At 32.3% G+C, this 21,315-nt stretch overlaps 1 pseudogene; it reads left to right on the top strand.

Annotated features, from left to right (window-relative positions):
- Positions 1 to 17,928, top strand: part of LOC106464525 — an 82,858-nt pseudogene extending 64,930 nt beyond the window's left edge.
- The last annotated feature ends 3,387 nt before the right edge of the window (positions 17,929 to 21,315 follow it).

Below are 21,315 nucleotides of genomic sequence, written 5' to 3'. Positions count from 1 at the left end.
TAGAACGTTTCCAATAAATAAGTTGAAGAAAATGAAAGTTTATCTATCTCTAGAATATTTCTCAATAAATAAGTTGAAGAAAATGAAAGTTTATCTATCTCTAGAATGTTTCTCAATAAATAAGTTCAAGAAAATGAAAGTTTATCTATCTCTAGAACGTTTCCCAATAAATAAGTTTGTTCTAGAGATAGATAAACTTTCATTTTTTCAACTTATTTATTGAGAAAAGTTCTAGAGATAGATAAACTTTCCTTTTCTTCAACTTATTTATTGAGAAACATTCTAGAGATAGATAAACTTTCATTTTCTTCAACTTATTTATTGAGAAATGTTCTAGAGATTAATAAACTTTCATTTTTTCAACTTATTTATTGATAAACATTCTAGAGATAGATAAACTTTCATTTTCTTCAACTCATTTATTGAGAAATGTTCTAGAGATAGATAAACTTTCCTTTTCTTCTAGAGATAGATAAACTTTCATTTTCTTCAACTCATTTATTGAGAAATGTTCTAGAGATAACTTATTTATTGAGAAACATTCGAAGAAAAGGAAAGTTTATCTATCTCTAGAACATTTCTCAATAAATAAGTTGAAGAAAAGGAAAGTTTATCTATCTCTAGAACATTTCTCAATAAATAAGTTGAAGAAAATCAAAGTTTATCTATCTTTAGAACGTTTCTCAATAAATAAGTTGAAGAAAATAAAAGTTTATCTATCTCTAGAACATTTCTCAATACGTGATTTAAAAAGTTTCAATATTTACCTCTAGCAGATGCATCAGTACTTAGTTAAAAAATAAAATCTTTAATATTCCTCTCTGACACGTTTCTCAATACAAAACTTAAAAGGGGAAGTACTTATCTTTTCTGCGTTCCTTAATTTCAGATTATAAATATAAGTGTCAACATTGGTCTCTATTACACTTCTTAATATGGGATTTAAGAAAGAAACCTTTCAATTACTAACTGTAGCACGTTTCTTAATTAATAGCTGATTTAAATATACAAAATTCAGTAATTAATTCCAGTGCGTTTTCTCAATATGCGATTACAAAAGAAAAGAAATAGTTTTATTTTTTCCAGTTCGTTTCTTAGTTCACGATTAAAAAAAGGAAAGTTTAATATTTATCTCTAGGACATCTTTCAATACGGGACTTAAAAAGAAGGTTTTCAATATTAATCTCCAATAAGTTTCTTAGTACGTGATTGAACACGCTAATAAACTGTAGATTATATTGGCACAAGGTTTGAACAAATTATCTGATTATGTTGTTGTTGTTGTTTATTCTTAGAGATGTATCTCATTTTTCAATATATTTTCAGATTTTTTCATTGTTATAAACTACTTTAAGTTTTCGTTTCGTTTGATACATTTAAGTCTCTAGAAAATATTTGAAAGACAGATTTCTCTGTTTTTATCCATGCATCTATATTGCATTATTTACAATATTACAAAGCTATGAATTAAAGTTAATTATTTGAATTTCTTTTTTTTTATCGTACTATGAGATTGGTAATTCATTATTAATGCCTGTTGTTAATTTTTTGTCGCAGGATTTATTCCTTTGAAACTTCAAAATATGATAGTTTCGAAATAATTTACACTAAGTTATTTTCAAATGAATTAGTTTAGAATAGGTGAATTTTGAATTGAATAATTTAAACTATTCAAACTGACGAGTTCAAACTACGCTGGTTTGATACAGTATCATAGTATTTACTTTATCACTTAGTTTCTAAATGTCCGTAGTCCTCGTATTCGTTCATCCTGGATTAGAGAATTGTCTGTAAACTTTATACAATATAAAATATACATAGAAGTCATAGCTACCATGATTTTTCATTTTACACAGACGAAAATCTGACGCTAAAGCTGATCAGTTCTATGTTTTCAGATCTCTCTCCACGAACAAGTTTATAATGTACATGTTTGATGCAGATTATATTGGCAGTAGCCAGATCTTTGTTAATAGCCATAAGACTTCATAAAAGTGTAGGGTTGTATATTGTAGTATTATTAAAAACTGGCTAATTTTTCTCACATTATTTATTCCTCTAAACTTCTAAAGTTGAACATTTCAACCTATATTAGTTGCGAATTAATATATTATCAGTGTTTACAGTTTCTTATATTTCAATTGGTAGTGTATTGTAAAACCCGCTAAGCACGTTTGTACAGATCAAGAGATTGTTTTTTTATTTCTATAAACATGTTATTTATTATTTTACTCTTAAAAGTTTGGAATTACATCAGATAATAACCAAAGGGCCACTCAGTAGAGCGCATACCTCCGCCAAGCAGCGTTTGTCATATTCGGCTTTCAAAAAATACGAAAATGAGTCCGTATGTCCGTCGTTATCAACGGACACGAACCATTTTTTGCAGGACAATGAGGAATTACATACTACATATGTCCACCAAGTTTCATCAAAATCCGGTCATTTTTTACTGAGTTATAGAGTAAAAATTGGCCCCCATGTTAACAGATAGGGATTTTTCGTGACCTTGCTGTGATCTTGGCCTTCGACTTTGACCCTCCAAAAAACTAATAACCTTTAAATTGGATCATATTCCAAATGTATACGAACTTTCGTCCAAATACATTCAGCTGTTTTCGAGAAAATTTGCTGACAAACACACACACACAGACAGGGGTGAAAAACATAACCTCCGTCCACCCTCGGTGATGGATGTGATAAATTTTGTCTTATCATTAATATCAAATCATCAGTCGTGTCTTCGAAAAAAATTTTACATTTAATTTCCGTATTTATTCTGGTGTGAAGAATACTAATCTAAGCGGAACACGTTTTCAGACACAGGAAAATGACACTTTTCTCATAAGTGCTGGAGGCAATAAGATCTTGGTGTGGAATTTTTACTCCAAAAGGAACGAAGGTTATCATCAGCGTGCAAAGACGCGGAAAGTTGACAATCACAGAGACGTTGTAACGTGTATAGCTGTATCACGTGACGGTAGTCTTGCTGCCTCAGGTACGTTTTCTTTTTTAATTTCTCAAGAAACTCTACCTTGACGTGAACCGCGTGTCTTGGATTGTGCTATCTGTATTAGTTACTTCCACTGTGTATCTGGAATAACGTTGTTTGTATTCATTAGTCCTTCTCTTACGAATGAAGGTTTCAACTTTTTCTCATCTCTCTTTACCCTTTAGGAAGTCAACAATACTGCTACTAATTAACAATGTAAAAACAAAATTTTAAAACACTAATCACAAAAAGAAAAATCCATCTCCTGAAACAAAAATTGATTAATTTCTTGTTGCCGGCTTAACCCATGCCAACTAATGTAAGGGAACATTTCTCAAAGACTGTCTAATTCAATGTTATTTTCGTCTTCGAGGATATTGAAGAAAAATGTTCACCTAACGTTGGAATGTCTGCCAGTGTTCATATTATTATTATTATTCTCTTGTCAGCCTACAACTAAAACGGCTTGGTATATTACACCCAAACCTTTTTTTAGAATACTAAATAATGTACTGCGAAGGCCGTAATGGTATTGAAATGTCGATTTGGTTTTGCTATATTTTACATAAGCTAAAAACCGTCTTAATGCTAGTGTAAACGTTGTTATCATTACCCCCTGAAGTTAGCTTTTTCATATCTAGCTGGTGTTCCTTTCAAAAGCTTAAGTACAGGGTGAAACATGAATTACCAGCCAATAATAGATGAACATTAGCTGACTAATATGTAGATACTCAGTGCTTTTTACACTATACAATCGGTGTCTTTAGGGAGCCAACCCCTATATTATGTATGAAGTGAAGGAGTAAAAAGATATCATTACACATAATATTAAATTATATTACACGCATTCGTAGAATAATTACTTTAAAAGACACGAAGGTATATTTAAAGCGATGTTTTAGACGTATATGTTTTAATTGAAAAGGCTGCTTTTCTACTGGTAACATTTTATACGTGCTTAGTAGGGGTTGTGTCTTAGTCTAGGCATATAGTTGCCCATTGCTCTGCATTATATATAGAGAATTTAGTTACACAGAAAATATAAATGCTCATTATATTCTCAAACAAATCTCCATCTGTAACTTAACATTATACATCTCGAACTAATGCGATCAAATAGTCAATAGCTACAGTAAATCATCATGAACCCTATCAGCTAGCTATTAGCTATGTTTATTATTATTACAATGTATAAGGTTAGCTACCATATCAAGTAGTTCTTTGCACATAGTTTAGCATAAAAATGGCAGCAAACAAAATAAATAAAAAATTGGTACTTTAAAAACCTGCAAATAGGGATCGTAAAAACAATAAGGACAGAAGACTGGAGATACTGTTGATATTATTTACTCAAACTACAAATCCCTGTTTTGACTCCACCAAATGTAATTCTAGGTAACAGCATGGAGTCAAAATAGGGGGTTTGTAGTTTGAGTAAATAATGTCTACAGTATTTCTAGCCTTGTCTCCTTACTTTTTTTACGATCCTTGGTTTCAGATTTTTAAATTTACAATATTTTTATTTATCTTGTACATTACTTTTGAAAAATAACTGCAGTATCTTGCAAAAGTCTGCACACCCCCACCCCTTGCTGGTAAAATTTTTGGTATTTTCTTGTGAAAGACATAACTTAAATGGCCAAAAAAAATTATATTATATCAGACCAGTTTCTAAAGATTACAAATAACAAAAGATGCATTGTTACCCAATTTAGTGATACAACACAAAAAAATTTGAAAATACATGTTGAAAAAGTCCACCCCTCAGCTTTTACCATCATTGATTTAACTTTACGTCACTACCCTACTAAAGTAAATACAAGTGGCTCGGTACAACTCTATCAGATACCAAAGTATATTATAGAGCCATGTGAAAAAATACTTTAGGTCATATAGAGCATCAATATTGATTTAAGCAGAGTATTTTGAAAGTTAAAATTTGGTTTACTGTTACATATTGAGAATGATGAGAAAAGAACTCTCTACAGACCTAAGGGAGAAGATTGTTCAGAAGCACAATTCCGGAGAAGGCTATAAATTAATTTCAAAGGTTCTCAATTTGCCATTAAGTATTGTAAAATTGGTTGTGAACAAATGGAAAGTATGTCACACTACCTCAATCTTTCCAAGATAAGGTCGCCCTTAGAAAGTCTGCGCTCGAACAAGCAGAAAAATCGTCAGAGAAGCGACTGTCAAGCCAACAGTGACACTGAAGGAGCTGCAGACTTCATTAGCAGCAACTGAAACTACTGTACACACCTTGACAATATCACGTAGCTTACACAAAAAAGGGCTTGTATCGTAGGGTGGTAAGAAAGAAACCACTACTGACGAAGATGCATCTTAGATCGCGAATGGACTATGCCAGTAAACATTTCAAAAACCCTACAACAATGTTGCAGTAAGTTCTGGGGTCAGATGATACCAAAAAAGAACTTTTTGGGGTTACATGACAAACGATAAATGATCCGGCAGATACAGTCCCAACTGTTAAGCATGGTGTGAGTCCATAATGCTGTTTGAATTTTCTTCTGTAGCTGGCACTGGAGAACTTGTATGCATTCAAGAGATCATGGGCCGTGCAAAATATGCACAGATGTTGGAGATAAACCTGGAGAAGTCAGCTGAAAAACTAAAACTCGGTCGAAGTTTTATATTTCAACCGGAAAATGATCCCAAACACAGATCAAAGGCAATCCAAGAATGGTTTCGCATAAACAAAATTAATGTTTTTGACTAGCCAAACCAAAACCCAGACCTAAATCCACTTGAAAATTGCTGTGCATCGAAGACATCCTTCCAACTTACAAGACCTGTAGGATATCTGCAAGCAGGAGTGGAACAAAAATATCTCCAACATACTGTGAAAAACTTGTGGATGGTTACCCAAAACGATTTTCGGCTGTCATTTCTGCCAAAGGAGCTTCAAACAAATATTAACTGCATAATCATGTTAGGGGATGAAGACTCTTGCAACATATGTTTTCAAGACTTTTTGTGTTATATCACTAAAGTGAGTAACAATGCACCTTTTGTTTTTTGTAAACATTAGAAACTGGTCTGAAATTAATATAATAAATATTTTTGACCATTTGAGTTATGTCTTTCACAAGAAAATATCGAAAATGTATTACCAGCATTTGGGGGGGGGGGACATTTGCAAAGCACTGGATTTCTCAGAGATAAAAGAAACAGCAAAATACGTCCCCTGTAAAACTGTTTTTCCTGTGACATTCAAATGTGCAATCATCAAAACATAATATTGGTGTATTTTGTTTAGCGCAAAGCTGCACAGTGGATTATTTGCGCTGTGCCTACCGTAGGGATTGAGCCCTGACATTTAACATCGTAAGCTCTCATGCTTACCGATGAGCCACCTAGGGGTCGTAATATGTCAGTAATGCACCTATAAATTTATTTTCATCTTTAAAATACAAATACGTTTTAATTGCTATTACTATGGCATCACTTTATTTTAGACACATATTTATTCAACAACGTTTTATTTTGTAAACACTCATACAAAGGCACATTTTGTGGATTCCCATACGAAATTTTATCTTGGTAACGTCTTGATTTATAGGCACCGTTACTATGATACCAGTTTGTTATGTAGACACTATTACTATAAGATTTCATTAAATTTCAAACGCTGTTGTTGTCTTTTCGAAGATTTGTTGGTAAGGTATGGTGTTTTTTTTCTAACACATTAATATGACACCATTACGTTTCGTATAGTAACGCATTGTTTGGTACTTTATCTCATCAGAGACCCTTTCAATGGCAGTGCCCTGTTTTTCTACATACTGTAACTTTTACATTTTCATACATATTTTAAATTACAGTAAACATTGTGTTTATTTGGTAGACACGGACATCCAATAGTTTTGTGGGAAATGTTCCCACGCCACTATCACACCTGTTGAATGCTGTTATTACATATTGTTATTCAATAGGCACAGTTAGTGTTGCGCCGTTCCGTATTACCATATTTTTCAAACTACTATAAATACACGGTTCTGGTCTAGTTTGTGTGTAACATTCCCACGATACTGTCATATATCTTATACATTGTTACTATGGGCTCACTATTCCTGCGTCACAGTCTTCTTTACACGTTTTCCATTCTTTGATCTCAAGTAGATGCAACTAAACTTTAAAACTTCATAAACCAAACCATGATATCACCACTGACGCTAGATAGTTTAAAATATTTATATAATGCACCAATTGCCAGTAAAGTATACAAGAGTTTTTCTAATAACCTGTCAATTATTACTCCATTTTGTAATGAATAGATCTATTCTTTTTACAAATCAGAATTTAAAGTACTTTCAGTTTTTTTCTGTAAGATATCAATTAATGTTTTCGATTTTTATTACTTAGGTTCTAAAGATCACTGTGTGAAAGTGTGGCAACTTTCTTCGGGGGAAACTCACACCACACTCCAAGGACACACAGCTCCTATCACATGCTTAGCCTTTGCACCTAATGGCCTTTTTGTTGTCTCAGGGTCAGAGGACATGACCCTCCGTGTCTGGGGCTTAACTCTCGGGCTTATTGTGTCTACATTCAAGGTTAGGGCTTTATAAATATGACAATATGTCTGACAGGTTATTCATCAATAGTAAAAGCAAATTTTGTACCTATATATCTAACTCTGGAATATCGAAGGATTTATTTACCGATTAACGGTTGAAATAAAAGTTTCTATACGATTTTTATTTATTTACCGATTAACGGTTGAAATAAAAGTTTCTATACAATTTTTAAGTGTAAGTCGGGTTTATTTTATTGCTAATATTCAATATTTCTAATTTGAGCGACACATTGACGAAATGACCACGTAAGAGAACCTAGGGTTCTGTTAAAATTGTTGACCACAGGGAAGACAACTAGTCAACAGCACCCACCACCTCAAAGACTACACTTAACAAAATAGCGGGATTGAATTTCACTTTTATAGCTGAAATTGCAGAGCGTGTTCAGCAACATATTGCATACTCAAACCTTAGACCTTTCACACGCAGCTCGGCACGCGACCCAGCTTTATTATATTGTTACTCATCTTTTTATTTATGGAATTAAACACCTTAATAGTTCCTCATGTTCCCTGAAGAAAGTGCTGGTTTTGAGAGTGCTAAAGTATAATGCAACAGGTTTGTTTTGTCTGTTGAAATTTGTCTTAGAAATTAATTTTCTATTGTAGAAAAAGGAAAGGCTGTGAAACCAACAACGTTTATCTTTCCAGAATATTCTAAATTCAAATATCTTAACATTTTATATTTCACTGTTGCACAAACCTTTGCAATATATTTTTAGACCTTAAGGAAATTAAATCTTGATTTTTTTTTAAGTTTGCTGTTTTCCATGTCATGTGTTTGTCAGAAAAACTTCAGTTTTTAATAAAAATGTCATAGCCTAACTTAAAAGCCAGGAAATTTAAAAGTTAACTGCATCATAAGATATGAATACTAGTACTTTAATAAGGTCTCATTTGACAAAGTTTTCGTGGAAAACTTGTATTATTTAACCTTTCCTAGAGGGCGAAGTGCTTGTCTTTCAGATAGTAAATGCTACGTTGTACAGCTGATAAGAAATTCATGATCAACAACAAGAATCATCTCATGTACAGACCTTCATGTAACGAAAGACATACTTTCCAAACTACATCCAACCACATTCTAGAGTTTTAGTTCTTGAAAATTATGGGTGGTTTATTTATCAGTTACGTTTCAGTTGGTAATCTCTAAAGCTTTGTATTGCTTCAAGTATTCACTAGATTTTGGAAAAAGACGTCGAGGACACAATAGAATGTGACTCTCATCACGCAAAAATAAAGTTGCAAGTAGAGTTTTACTCTCTTTATATATATTTCTAGTACATCATTTATATATTTTTTTTTGCATTAATCTTCAACGGTGTATTGTGCAGAGTGCTTGAAATATGTCGTAAGTTTGGCAAATAAATTTCTAATAAGATTCGCTTTTTAACTCATTTGTACGTAGGGAATGCCACTTCCATTTTTGAATTACTTTTTTGGCGATCCCTACCTCATTGTAAAGATGGGGCACCCATTCTTCGCTTTCAACAAACAAGACGTTTTTCAATAACTTTGGACATCGATGGACTTAAGGGATATAAGTCCGAGAGCTGTAATATGTTAATATTTGTAATGTGGTCAGTTTCAATTCCGAACACAGAACGCAAGTTTCTGACGTTAGAAAATGAAACTTAAAAAAAAAAAAGAAACATGTAGATGTCACGACCAAAACGTCTTATATATATTAGTTCAAAGTTATATTAGAGGTACTTTACGCAACTAAACAGACCAAAGTTAACGAATATACTCTAGCATTTTCATAGGAAAACCTTTATGTCTTTTATACGAACAACTAGCTTGACGACAAAAAAAAATCTTTCAGGAACAATCTCGTTTGTTTATTATAAACATTATATCAAGTATATTGGTTTAAGTTGCGTTAAAGATAATTCTACTTTTGTTAATTAATTTATATTAAGAATATTGTATTAATCTTTCAAGATTTAATATGTTCTGGAGTGATTATTACCATTTGTTGAAGGTAAGTTCGATATTTTCAGGAACATCAGAGTAGAATAGCTTGTGTTTCCGTGACGTCAGACAGCCGTCGGATACTTTCGGCTGACGTACAGGGTAATTACCGACTCTGGCAAGCTGACAGCTGCAATCAGATTCTTGCCTACTCACGTACAGTCCATCAGATGTCGCTACATGCAAATACTGTCTTCGCAATAGGTGGTAAAAATGACAATAGGTAAGAGTGATTAGCAATAGATTTTCATTCCCGTGCCCGTATTTTTGTGCGTGACAGAATGACTAACTGAAATGCAGAACTACTTAGAGTAATGGTAATATATGATATAGAATATAGTGAAATGTACGTTTATTATGTGTTTGTTTCTTGTTAAGCACAACGCTATACAATGGGCTGGCTATCTGTGTTGTGCTCACCACGGATATCGAAACCCATAGTGTTATAAACCTTCACACTTATCACTGAGCTATTTGGGGAGAAGCTTTTATTTATGAAAAACTTAAATGGGGAATAAAATGTGTTTTATATCATGTTACGAGCTGTTTCTTAATTTTGATATCATGTTACAGGTTGTTTCTTAATTTTGATATCATGTTACAAGCTGTTTCTTAATTTTGATATCATGTTACAAGTTGTTTCTTAATTTTGATATCATGTTACAGGTTGTTTCTTAATTTTGATATCATGTTACAGGTTGTTTCTTAATTTTGATATCATGTTACAGGTTGTTTCTTAATTTCATAGCATGTTACAGATTGTTTTATAATTTGATATCATGTTACAGGCTGTTTCATAATTTTATATCATGTTACAGATTGTTTTATAATTTGATATTAAAATTTAGAAAAAACTGTAACATGTTACATGATATCATGTTACAGATTGTTTTATAATTTGATATCATGTTACAGGTTGTTTCATAGAATTATTGATGGAACCCTATCAGCTTTTTATAAACTATTTTTGTGCCAAACTGCTCGTGGGTCCACCTTTTATTAGTTGCTGTGTTCCTTGTATATTTTACCAAATGTTTTCTTATTATCATGAAATATTTACACTGAGTGTTGTCACAGTAAAAACTTAAAATATGCTCCCGGTGGCGAACAATATAAAAACAACTCGGTAATCTGAAGGTTAAATATATAAACCTACCTTAATATTTGAAGAAATCTGATAGATATGCGGAAATTTTATATCTTATTTTTTATTACATATGCACTTAAATGACACGATCCAAACACCAAAGCAAGGGCGTGATAACACATTGTACAGTGAATTTAAAATGATATCATACATAAAGCCTCCCAGTGGCACAGCGGTATGTCTGCGGACTTACAACACTAGAATCCGGGTTTTGATACCCGTGGTGGGCAGAACACAAATAGCCCATTGTGTAGCTTTATGCTTAATCATAAACAAAAAACTTCGTACATAAATATATCATGTAAAAAGTAAATAACAACTTTAAACACGTAATACATGAGTAATTTATAGAAATTCTGACGGTAAATATATAAACAATAAAAAGCGAAAACTTGAAACACTTGGCAGATTGAAATATCCTACCACTACATGCTATGTTCATTCACAAAATTAACAAACAACCTGTTACATCATACAACATCAAAAAAAACAATCTATATATACATTATAACAAATTAAGGAATAACCTGTAACCTGATATATGGTTAATTAGCAAGTGACATGAACTTTCAGAATGAACAAAGTATGTGCCCACCGACCCTGGATACACTACAGTTTCCATCTAGCTGGTTGTAGAAGTTGTATATTATTACACTTCATAAGGTGTTTATACTCAACTGGGTGATGTTTAAATAAAAACAAAATAACTTTGAACTTGAATTTAATCGGTCAAAAATGATTCAAAACGACTTGTCTACAGAGATTCGGTAAAAATTTTAAGTTGTTGGTGTTGAACTTACCAAACATTATGTAATGGATTTGACCTGTAAAAAACCCAAATAAAGATGGCAAATCAATGCTTATTTGTCAACATAAATATTTTACATAAAAGCTAACCAATACTTTTTTTAGAAAGTCGTCATAATATTTCGAACATTTTGTGCATGATGTGTAACTGTACTAAAGTATCCCATTCCTTCCATTTTTAAATTGTCTATTGCTGAATTTATGTAAATTTTATGTATTTGACAAATGTAGCTTATACTCTAAATAACAGTCCATTTTTTACTTAAGTGTTCGATTCTGGTCACTACTGGATGCAGACTCTGAGAAATCAGTCACTCACAGTGACGCAATTCTCTGCTATATTGTCACTTACGACTGCAAGACCGTTATTACAGGTTCTCAGGATATGTCGCTAAAAGTGTGGGAGGCGGCTACCGGAAAACTTACTCAGGTAAGGCAGTGTGTACTCAAGTTACACTTACAATTTCTGAAAACATAGAACAAATAATTTAATGAAGTAATTAGCCATATTTATCAGTAGATGCGAGAACTTTTATGACGTAAACAGAGAATTAAAAACTATAAATCTACGCGTTTTGACGAAGTTTAAGAAGTTGACAAAAAGTATCATATCTTGCAGGCAATAAGGTCGATACTGAGAAATGTAACTGGTAGTACCATTACTGCTTGCCCTTTGAATATCGTGGATTATCTAGCTTGAGAAGAATATATTTAAAATGACGTTACTACCAAATCTGCCCTTTCATTTATAGAATTTAAACTTTTTAAATGTTTTTAACTTTGCATATGTTCTAATATAATAAGCTAATATCACACGTAAATGTCTAATACCACACTATATTAGTAATGTAATCAGAAAAAAATCATGTTATGGATTATTAATTTTCAGTGAAACTGGGGTTGTGTATATTATATGCATTCACCCTTAATGATCATAATATAGATATACGTACATATTTTTAGAAAATACAATGAAAAATATAAACGTGGTCAGTTATGATGGTTATTATTGGGTTTTAGACTACTGGTAAACTGCTAAAATACTTACAGAGCCTTTCTGTATTCATACATTTTAAACAAGATTGTGTCATTTGTCTGTGAAATGTGTCACTTTACTATAATGGTGCTATTTTAAGACGCTCAGACATTGATTTCTGTTCGTTAAGCTAATAAAGTCCTGTAAGTCAACATAAATAACTATAGCCTGGTACATATCGATAATAAGTTGTTGAATCACTTAACTTGTTAAAATGTGACTGTTTTTCCTAGTTCCTTTTATTTCTTCTATTTATGTATCGATTCTTTATCTGTAAATAGTAGCTCTGGAACTCTGAAGCACTAAGACTAAACTCAAAATACTTTGATACTCTGTAACACTAAGACTAAACTTAGAATAGGCTAAAGAACACTATTTCATAAATCATATAGACGAGTATTTCTCATAAATTTTCTAATTAAAGTTTTAATATAAAATGTAAAAATGTATAAACAAGTAATATAAAAATGCGTATTACACAAACAAAATTCGTTGATTTGTCAATACTGTTGAAAGTGCAGGTACAAGCAAATAGGCTTAACTCACTGAAAGACGCACAATCAAACTTTAACTACAACTTGTAATTATAAAGTTTTTATAAAGTTATTTCATTAAATTTATCCACAAGTCTACCACTTTGTAAACTTTTATTTCCAGCGTAACTCACGTTACTCTTATTCTATATATTCAAACTGCAATGTAACTTTCATATTGGGCCTTCATACCGTAATGTTACCGTAATATTTATATCTTAACTCTTGTATTATTTCAGTAAGAAATGATATTAGAAACCAGAATTCACTTTCAATTCTATAACTTGTACTTTGACTTAACGGCAGAAGTAAAGTGAAAATACTTAATTAGAAAAATTTGTATAACTGAAAGACATGATTTTTATGAAAGAGCATAAATAATGGCATTAAGTTTTCAGAAACTACAGAGGATGTTTTTTTTCTCAGGTTTTAGTGGGTCACGAAGGCCCTGTTACGTGCGTAGCAGTAGCACCTTTTAGTCCTTCTCTAGTAGTATCCGGGTCCATGGATCATAATCTTATTGTGTGGGACATGACCACTGGTGATGACAGCTTTACTTGAGAGGTCACAAAGAAACAGTTAAAACTGTACAGCTCACGCTAGAAGGAAGCGTCACAATTTCCGGTAGGTGACGCTTCATCATTCAAGAACACCTCCGTAATCAAGCCAGTGTTTTATTATTAGAAATTACCCATCTAATTTATTAATTTTTTTCAATGATCATTTTGAGTTTTCGTGATAGCAACAGTAATTAATAGACTAACCAGTTTTGTTGTGTCTTTTTTTGTTTTGTTTTTTATAACCAAAGAAAAATTACTTGAGCAAGCCACGAAATACACAATTGAAATACTTATTGCTGTGTTTTCAAATTTAATACATCATGATTTACTTTTTCCATTTTGATAGATATATAGTTTAATACTTAATATTCGATAATTACTCTGTTAATTCTGGAACTTGAGATTATATTTGACTTTAAAAAGCCAACCCACTTCACTTCTTTATCTTAAATACTGCTTTCTTCGCTAGTCCGATGATATATTTTACTAACAGTTTGTTTCTTGGAAATGTTTTAGGCTCTGACGACAACACCTTTCAACTATGGTACACACAAACGGGTCAGCGGATAGCTATGTTAGATTTACATTTGACAATGGTTTCTATGGCAACATCTCTTCGTTTGGCTCATATTGTTATACAGTTAGCCAATAACAGCTTAGTTCCAATTATTCGCCTTCACAACAACCCAGGAAAAGGAATTAAATTAGATCTCCCTCCGGGAACGCCTGTTAATGATGAGGGCAAACTTTCAGGTATAAATAATACAACTGTCTGCTTAGAAACAGTTACGATGGTAACTATTCTTTTTATCAAAAAAAAGTTTGGCCGAGTTGAAGAAACGATCTCAAGTTATCAGGCTTAGATTCAAATAACTACAGCAAAAACTTAAAAGTAGATTTTAGTAATATATTAACAGTTTAAATGCGTTATTTGTGTCGGTTTTGAACAGTTTAAGTGTTAAGCAGAAAATATATCTATTTCTTTTGCTTTACTCCTCATTCAACTACTTCATCATTATGATTCTCTTTTGTTTTTTATCTGTGGCGTTTGAGTAATTTATGGCTCATATCTTCATGATAGGAATATAATACGAAAATACTGACCAGTGAATTTGATAAGTAAAATTAAAAATACAAGTAAATATTTCTCGACAAAATAAATTTGATTATATTTTAGCTGTATAACCAAAATAATCGGGTTTTGTGTATATTTTTTTTTTTAAATAAGCTGTCAGTTAGTCCTAAGGAATTTCTATGTAAACTTAAAGTAAAATGCTATAAAACTTTCCCAGGTAATGAGTTTGGAAGGATATAATTATTGTATAGACATTAGCACCACCTTTTGAAATAAAATATGTGTTGTAGTAATAGGCAATCTTTCAGTCTTCTATTACCTGAACCTTGAAGTTTAGAGATATAAGTTCCAACTCTGGATATATTTACATTTTCTCATATTATATTTTTAGATAATGTTGTCTGCTTTCGCTATAACATTGATCAACTCTTCATCAAAACCTAAACGACGAGTTGGCTTGATTTTGACTCTTATCCTTATTGTGAATTTACTATAACTCTATCAAATCGCTCACATACATTAGATAAATATTAACTATTGACACATTTTTGAATAAGGAAACAAAATATATAAATAACAACATTTTATTGAATGATGGTAAGAATAACAATTGCTCGAATATCGGAAATTCTAAAGTTTCGCTTGAAGAAATAGAATAAAGATCACTTTTTAAAATTATTCAGTTATTAAGTGTAAGTAAAATTGCAACGTATCATCGAAAATTACTTTTTATGCGTTTATAATTTAAAGTAACTTTGTTTTTACTTGTAAGTAAAGTGGCCATTTATTTACATTAAAAGTTGTCACTGAAACACATTCTTCGTCTTAGTTATATGATAATTTGAGTTTATTACGTAGTAAAAGAACAAACCGAACTACGTCCATTTTTTTTTTCAATTTACTTTTAGGTCAAACTTTAAGAGGTGTTCTTCCAAAGCGAGTGTTACTTCGAGGAAACTTAAAACGTGAACAATCTTTTGACTCTTTTTACTGGGACCTTCGTTGCCCAAAACATGAGATCGGAGCCAGCCTAGAAGATTTCAAGCGAGTTCCTTCACCTTTCGGTTCTAGGGAAGCCTTACATCTGACCGGTACAGTGTGGGATGGTTCAGTAGGCAGCCGGCTGACAACTCGAATTACTGCCCTGTCAGACGGAGGAAGCATTCAGTCAAAGTCTAAACTCCCCAAACACAAAGTGCTGAAAAAGCAACAGAGTATGTTCGCTTGCTTTCCAGAATTTACTCAACAACCTCAAACTCCTCTTCTGTCTCCTCAACATGCGAAAACAGATGGCAAAGGAGATTTATTGGCTCGTTCTCCAGTAACGAGGTTAGCAAAAGAATTTCCTAATCTCAGCCGGGCAGGGAGTTTAGAAGAAAACGAAACTACTCCGGACGAAACTGAATCAAAAAATGTTATGACTATCAAAGACTCTAGCGTGTGTTCTATCTCATAATGAATTGAAAACAAATGGTAAATTGATGGTGCATGTGTCTTGCAAACGAATGGTAAATTGATGGTGCATGTGTCTTGCAAACAAATGGTAAATTTATGGTGCATGTGTCTTGCAATCAAATGGTAAATTGATGGTGCATGTCCTTATTGAAAGGTAAATACACCAAGTCATTAAAAACAGCTTTTGTTTCTTAATGTGTTCAGCCATCGTCTTGCAGCAGGTATTATGCACTAAAAATGATGTTATCTTTATAAGTAGTGATAGCTATAGACTTACTTGAGTGGTGTTTCTTATGTTATTCTTAATAGAGCACATATTGTAAGTTAATTACAGTGTTATAAAGCATCCCGAGGATTTCACTTTCTCATTTCAATGAACCAAAGGATTTACTTGCAATTACCATAATCAGAAATATAGATAACACTGATAAGCTGTTACTTATAGGTGAAATCATGAACACAAATTCTGGCAAAGAGCACAATCAGAATCTCAAAAATACTTATTGACACTAGAAATATTGATATTCATTCTTTATCAAGCATTCTTTCAATATTGCAAGTTTTGATGCATATCTTCTTCTTCTAACAGACGAAAATAAAAAAAACTCAAGTATTTATTTATTATTATTTTACCAGGAGCTCTTTCTCTGGAAAAATAAAATCGTTTGGCGATGAGCCAGTAAAAATCCGCCAGTCAATTACAAGAAATAATGGCGTTCTTCTTTCAAGTGGTCGTACAGTGCTGATATACCGTAGTTAAAGAACAACAAAATACAATCGATCAGCAACCCCATTATGGCTTAAACTACGAAGTCTTTTTCTTTCTTACTGCGTAGATATGATTTTTTTATTCTTCATGATTTCTTACACGCTGTGAAAATGGATAAAGCAGATTGTAAGCGCTGAGGTCAGGTATTCAATTTCTATTGAATTAAGAATAAGACTAAGAGTAATTATAGAGTCTGTTCTAATAATGTTCTTCTACTGTCATAACTATATCTTACACATTACATACCTTTCTGGGTAGGTACGTAGTGATAAAATTTATGGTTCAAGAAAACCGTTTTATTTCTCGGCGAATGAAGCTCAATGATTTAGTATCTAACATTTGTTCTTCTGGAATAATGTTCTGTTTATTGCCGAATGAAGCTGTCCTGACTACAGTTTACAAAGTGAATACTCAATGCTTTAGTGTGTAACCTTTGTTCTTCTGGCCGAATAAAAATGTCCTAATTACATATTTACAAAATGGACAACCGCTTCAATAGCTACGTACCGCGCTAGTAAAGTTTACCGATTCGAAATTATTCTTAGTGCACACATTAAAGGAACTATAGCCTTATACCATTCATCACGTAAACAAATATTTTATTGCTCTCCAGATTACCACGATACTAGTATAAAACAAAGCTCTTCCTGTGTATCCTAATACTTAAAGAAAAAATCAAAAACTGCGCATAAAATCTTTTGTGTATTCTAAGAAAATGGTTATTTGCTAAACGTGTCTCAAATATGTTAATTTTCATTCGGTTTCGAATCTGTTTTGCTTTAAACACATCTATATATGATTAATTCTTCAAATCAAGAAGGTTCAAGGTGTTTAATATTGGTCTTCTTACCGATCTGGGTCCTGAGATAATATGATAGGGAAATTAAGACATCGCGATAAAACCATTTTAAACGATAAGATATTCAGTTTTTACATTAAACATCACGACATACACCACATAAACCATGATATGGTAACTTGCTTTTTTATGACCAGTCAATATTGAGAACGTATTGATGATAGTGTGTAGTAATACCTGAAAAATCTGTGAACCAAGGTACTGTGTTGACTTACTATTAATCTAGGTCTCGCATTTCTGTAAGAAGTGTATATTTGATATATTGAATTCAGGACATCTCAAATGAAAAATGTAAACAATTCTTTATCCAAGAGGCTAAACTCTGTCGAGAACACTAATGACCAGTCAATATTGAGAACGTATTGATGATAGTGTGTAGTAATACCTGGTGTTCTCGACAGAGTTTAGCCTCTTGGATAAAGAATTGTTTACATTTTTCATTTGAGATGTCCTGAATTCAATATATCAAATATACACTTCTTACAGAAATGCGAGACCTAGATTAATAGTAAGTCAACACAGTACCTTGGTTCACAGATGAAGAGCACATTTGTAAGCATTAGCAGGTGGGCCATTACAATACTTTTATACCTCTCGCACGAGTTTCGCAATATAAAGGAACTGTATACAATATAAAGCAATCAGTATGATACAAGATGTAGATAGCCTAAAATCTGTAGAAAATATATTAGCATAATATTTTGCTGGCTTTTCCTTGAACGTTTCTTTTGGAATGTATCATTATGTTGTTTGAAATTTATGCACAGTTTTGTCCAGTAACAGTATAATTAAATGGTAATTGCTTAAGAAGTTTTGTTTTACAAAAAACACGAAACAAATGGTTATTACCACGTATCTTAAGATTCGAAGGATTCTTTTTATTGTGTGTATTTTCTAACTAAACTAATTATTGATTTCATTTACATTATTATATCTATTAGTGGGAAACATTTTTTCAACATTATTAACGTGTAAAATCTTCCTTGAACAACAGAAGCTTAAAACTGAATATTATGTTGGTAAATAAATATTTACAAACACGACAGTAAATTGTCTTTACAAAAAAAACAACATCACTCCTTTTACAGAATTTATATTAGTTGCTCACTTATAAATGGGTTTACTTATAATTCATATTAGTTGCTCAGTTGTAATTGGGCTTATATATAGTTCATGTTAGTTGCTCAGTTGTAAAAGGATTTACTTATAATTCATATTAGTTGCTCAGTTGTAAATGGGTTTACTTATAATTCATATTAGTTGCTCACTTATAAATGCGTTTACTTTTAATTCATGTTAGTTGCTCAGTTGTAAATGGGCTTATATATAATTCATGTTAGTTGCTCAGTTGTAAAAGGGTTTATTTATAATTCATTTTAGTTGCTCAGTTGTAAATAAGCTCATACAATTAATGTTAGTTGCTCAGTTGCAAATGGGAATATTTATAATTCGTGCTAATTGCTCAGTTGAAAATGAGTTTATTTATGAATCATGTTAGTTGCTCAGTTGTAAATGAGTTTATTTATATTATTCATGCAACATTATAAATAAACCCATTTACAACATTTATATTGTTGCATAAATACTGTTATGTAATTATATTTATTCATCAATTCATCATAGGTAAACACAAACGTAAGTGGCTTTCCTGGTGATAAAGCTCAGATTTGTATCGCGTTCAATTTTCGACTAACTTAGCTTGATGTTAAAATAAAACTAACATATATACGGGGTGAGTCATAATTTACGCAACATTATCGGAGTATCACGAAAACTGGTGGGTGCGTAAAGGATGGTATTCAGAGGAAAATGTCTTTAATAAAGACGCTCTGTTTGGCCAACATAGGGTTGTTCGAATATAAAGATGCTTCCTCAGTAATCACAATAGAACATTGAAACTTACACTTGCATGACGCACTTTAGCTTTATCGTAAAAATGGACGTAACAGTACGGCAACAGCTTCTGCTAACCCTGACAAATATTGAAACTTACACTTGCATGACGCACTTTAGCTTTATCGTAAAAATGGACGTAACAGTACGGCAACAGCTATTGCTTCTGCTAACCCTGACAAATATTGAAACTTACACTTGCATGACACACTTTAGCTTTATCGTAAAAATGGACGTAACAGTACGGCAACAGCTTCTGCTAACCCTGACAAATAACAATTCCAAAATAAATGGTAATCATATTGCTGTACTGGTTCTTTCAGACCGGAAGCATAGAAATCGGTATTAATGAAAAACCCTCTGGTGATCAGTCGGTGCTTCGTGGACTGTTTCTGTCATAGACGTTTCACCTTTTTTATATCATTCTTCGGTAACCTCCCGCTTTCGCGATACTCCGACAGTTTTGCGCAAATTACGAATCACTCTGTACATAGAAATGTAAATATGTGATTAGCTTTTCTTCTAAATTACTTACCCCTTTCGACTTGTATAGGTTTCTAAACAGGAAAGTTATGATTCAACTTACGTTTCTAAATAAGACGTAATGGTGTTGTAATGTTTCTAAGGAGTTGATGCTTGAGCGATTTTATAAGGAGCGTGTTTTTAAGAGAAAAGGTAATATCGTTCCGATGTTTCTACGGGTCAAGTATTAGTTTGTAGATTAAAAAAAACAACAAATGTTAGTGTTCAAACGTTTCAAGAAGTGAGTGATTGGGTTCAGACGTTTCTTAAGAGCAAGCAGTATATTGCGTTCTGAAGTTTTGGGGGTCTGTAAACTGCGTTCACAAATGTTTCTTGGGCGCACGTATTCGCGTTCTGAAGTTTCACAGAATCACACATTGGCGTTATGACGTTTTGAGGACCATGTACTGTCGAACTTTCGTTTCTAAGGAAACATTAATTATAATAGTTTCGTTTGAGTTTACTGGTGATAAGTATTTATATATGTCACAACTTTTACAGAAGATTTTGAGGAATAATGACATTATTTAGAAAGGTCCTCAAAATGGACCTTTCTAACTAAACACTCTTCCTTAAAACCTTCTATAAAAGTTGTGACATAAGAACAATTATAATAATAGTTCTTACGAGGTTCCTAAGTGTTCAACAATATATTTATAAAATATTGCTCGGCCGATTGCTTGAAATAAACTTTAAGAAAGTCTTGTTGGTTTGAAAAGAAACTTAGCGCTAGCTTGAGATGTTTGGACTTATTAAAAAAATGTACAACCTATTTTTCCTCCATATTTTTGTGTTCTAAGGCTCATCGTTTGGGTTAGACAACTTTATCAAGATTCTATATAACACTGTAGAGTATGGTTACAGAAGAAAAGGCTTTCAAATCCTTTCCTACAATTATACCAGAATTATGACTACTACTATGACTATTCTAGTGACATATGCCAGACGGCACTGATTAAAATTTTGAAACATTTCGTAATCGTCGGCTATACATGGTCATGATGAAATGATACAACAAGCGCTATATGAATGCGAAAGTATTTTAATTAATTTTGTTATTTGATTGGCTGCATCTTACGGAAATGGCTGCAGG

This window comes from Limulus polyphemus, unplaced genomic scaffold, assembly GCF_000517525.1.
Source record: "Limulus polyphemus unplaced genomic scaffold, Limulus_polyphemus-2.1.2 Scaffold1676, whole genome shotgun sequence".
Classification (NCBI taxonomy): Eukaryota; Metazoa; Arthropoda; class Merostomata; order Xiphosura; family Limulidae; genus Limulus; species Limulus polyphemus.
Note: the sequence above shows the minus strand (reverse complement) of the source record. Positions and strands in the feature narration are given on the sequence as shown.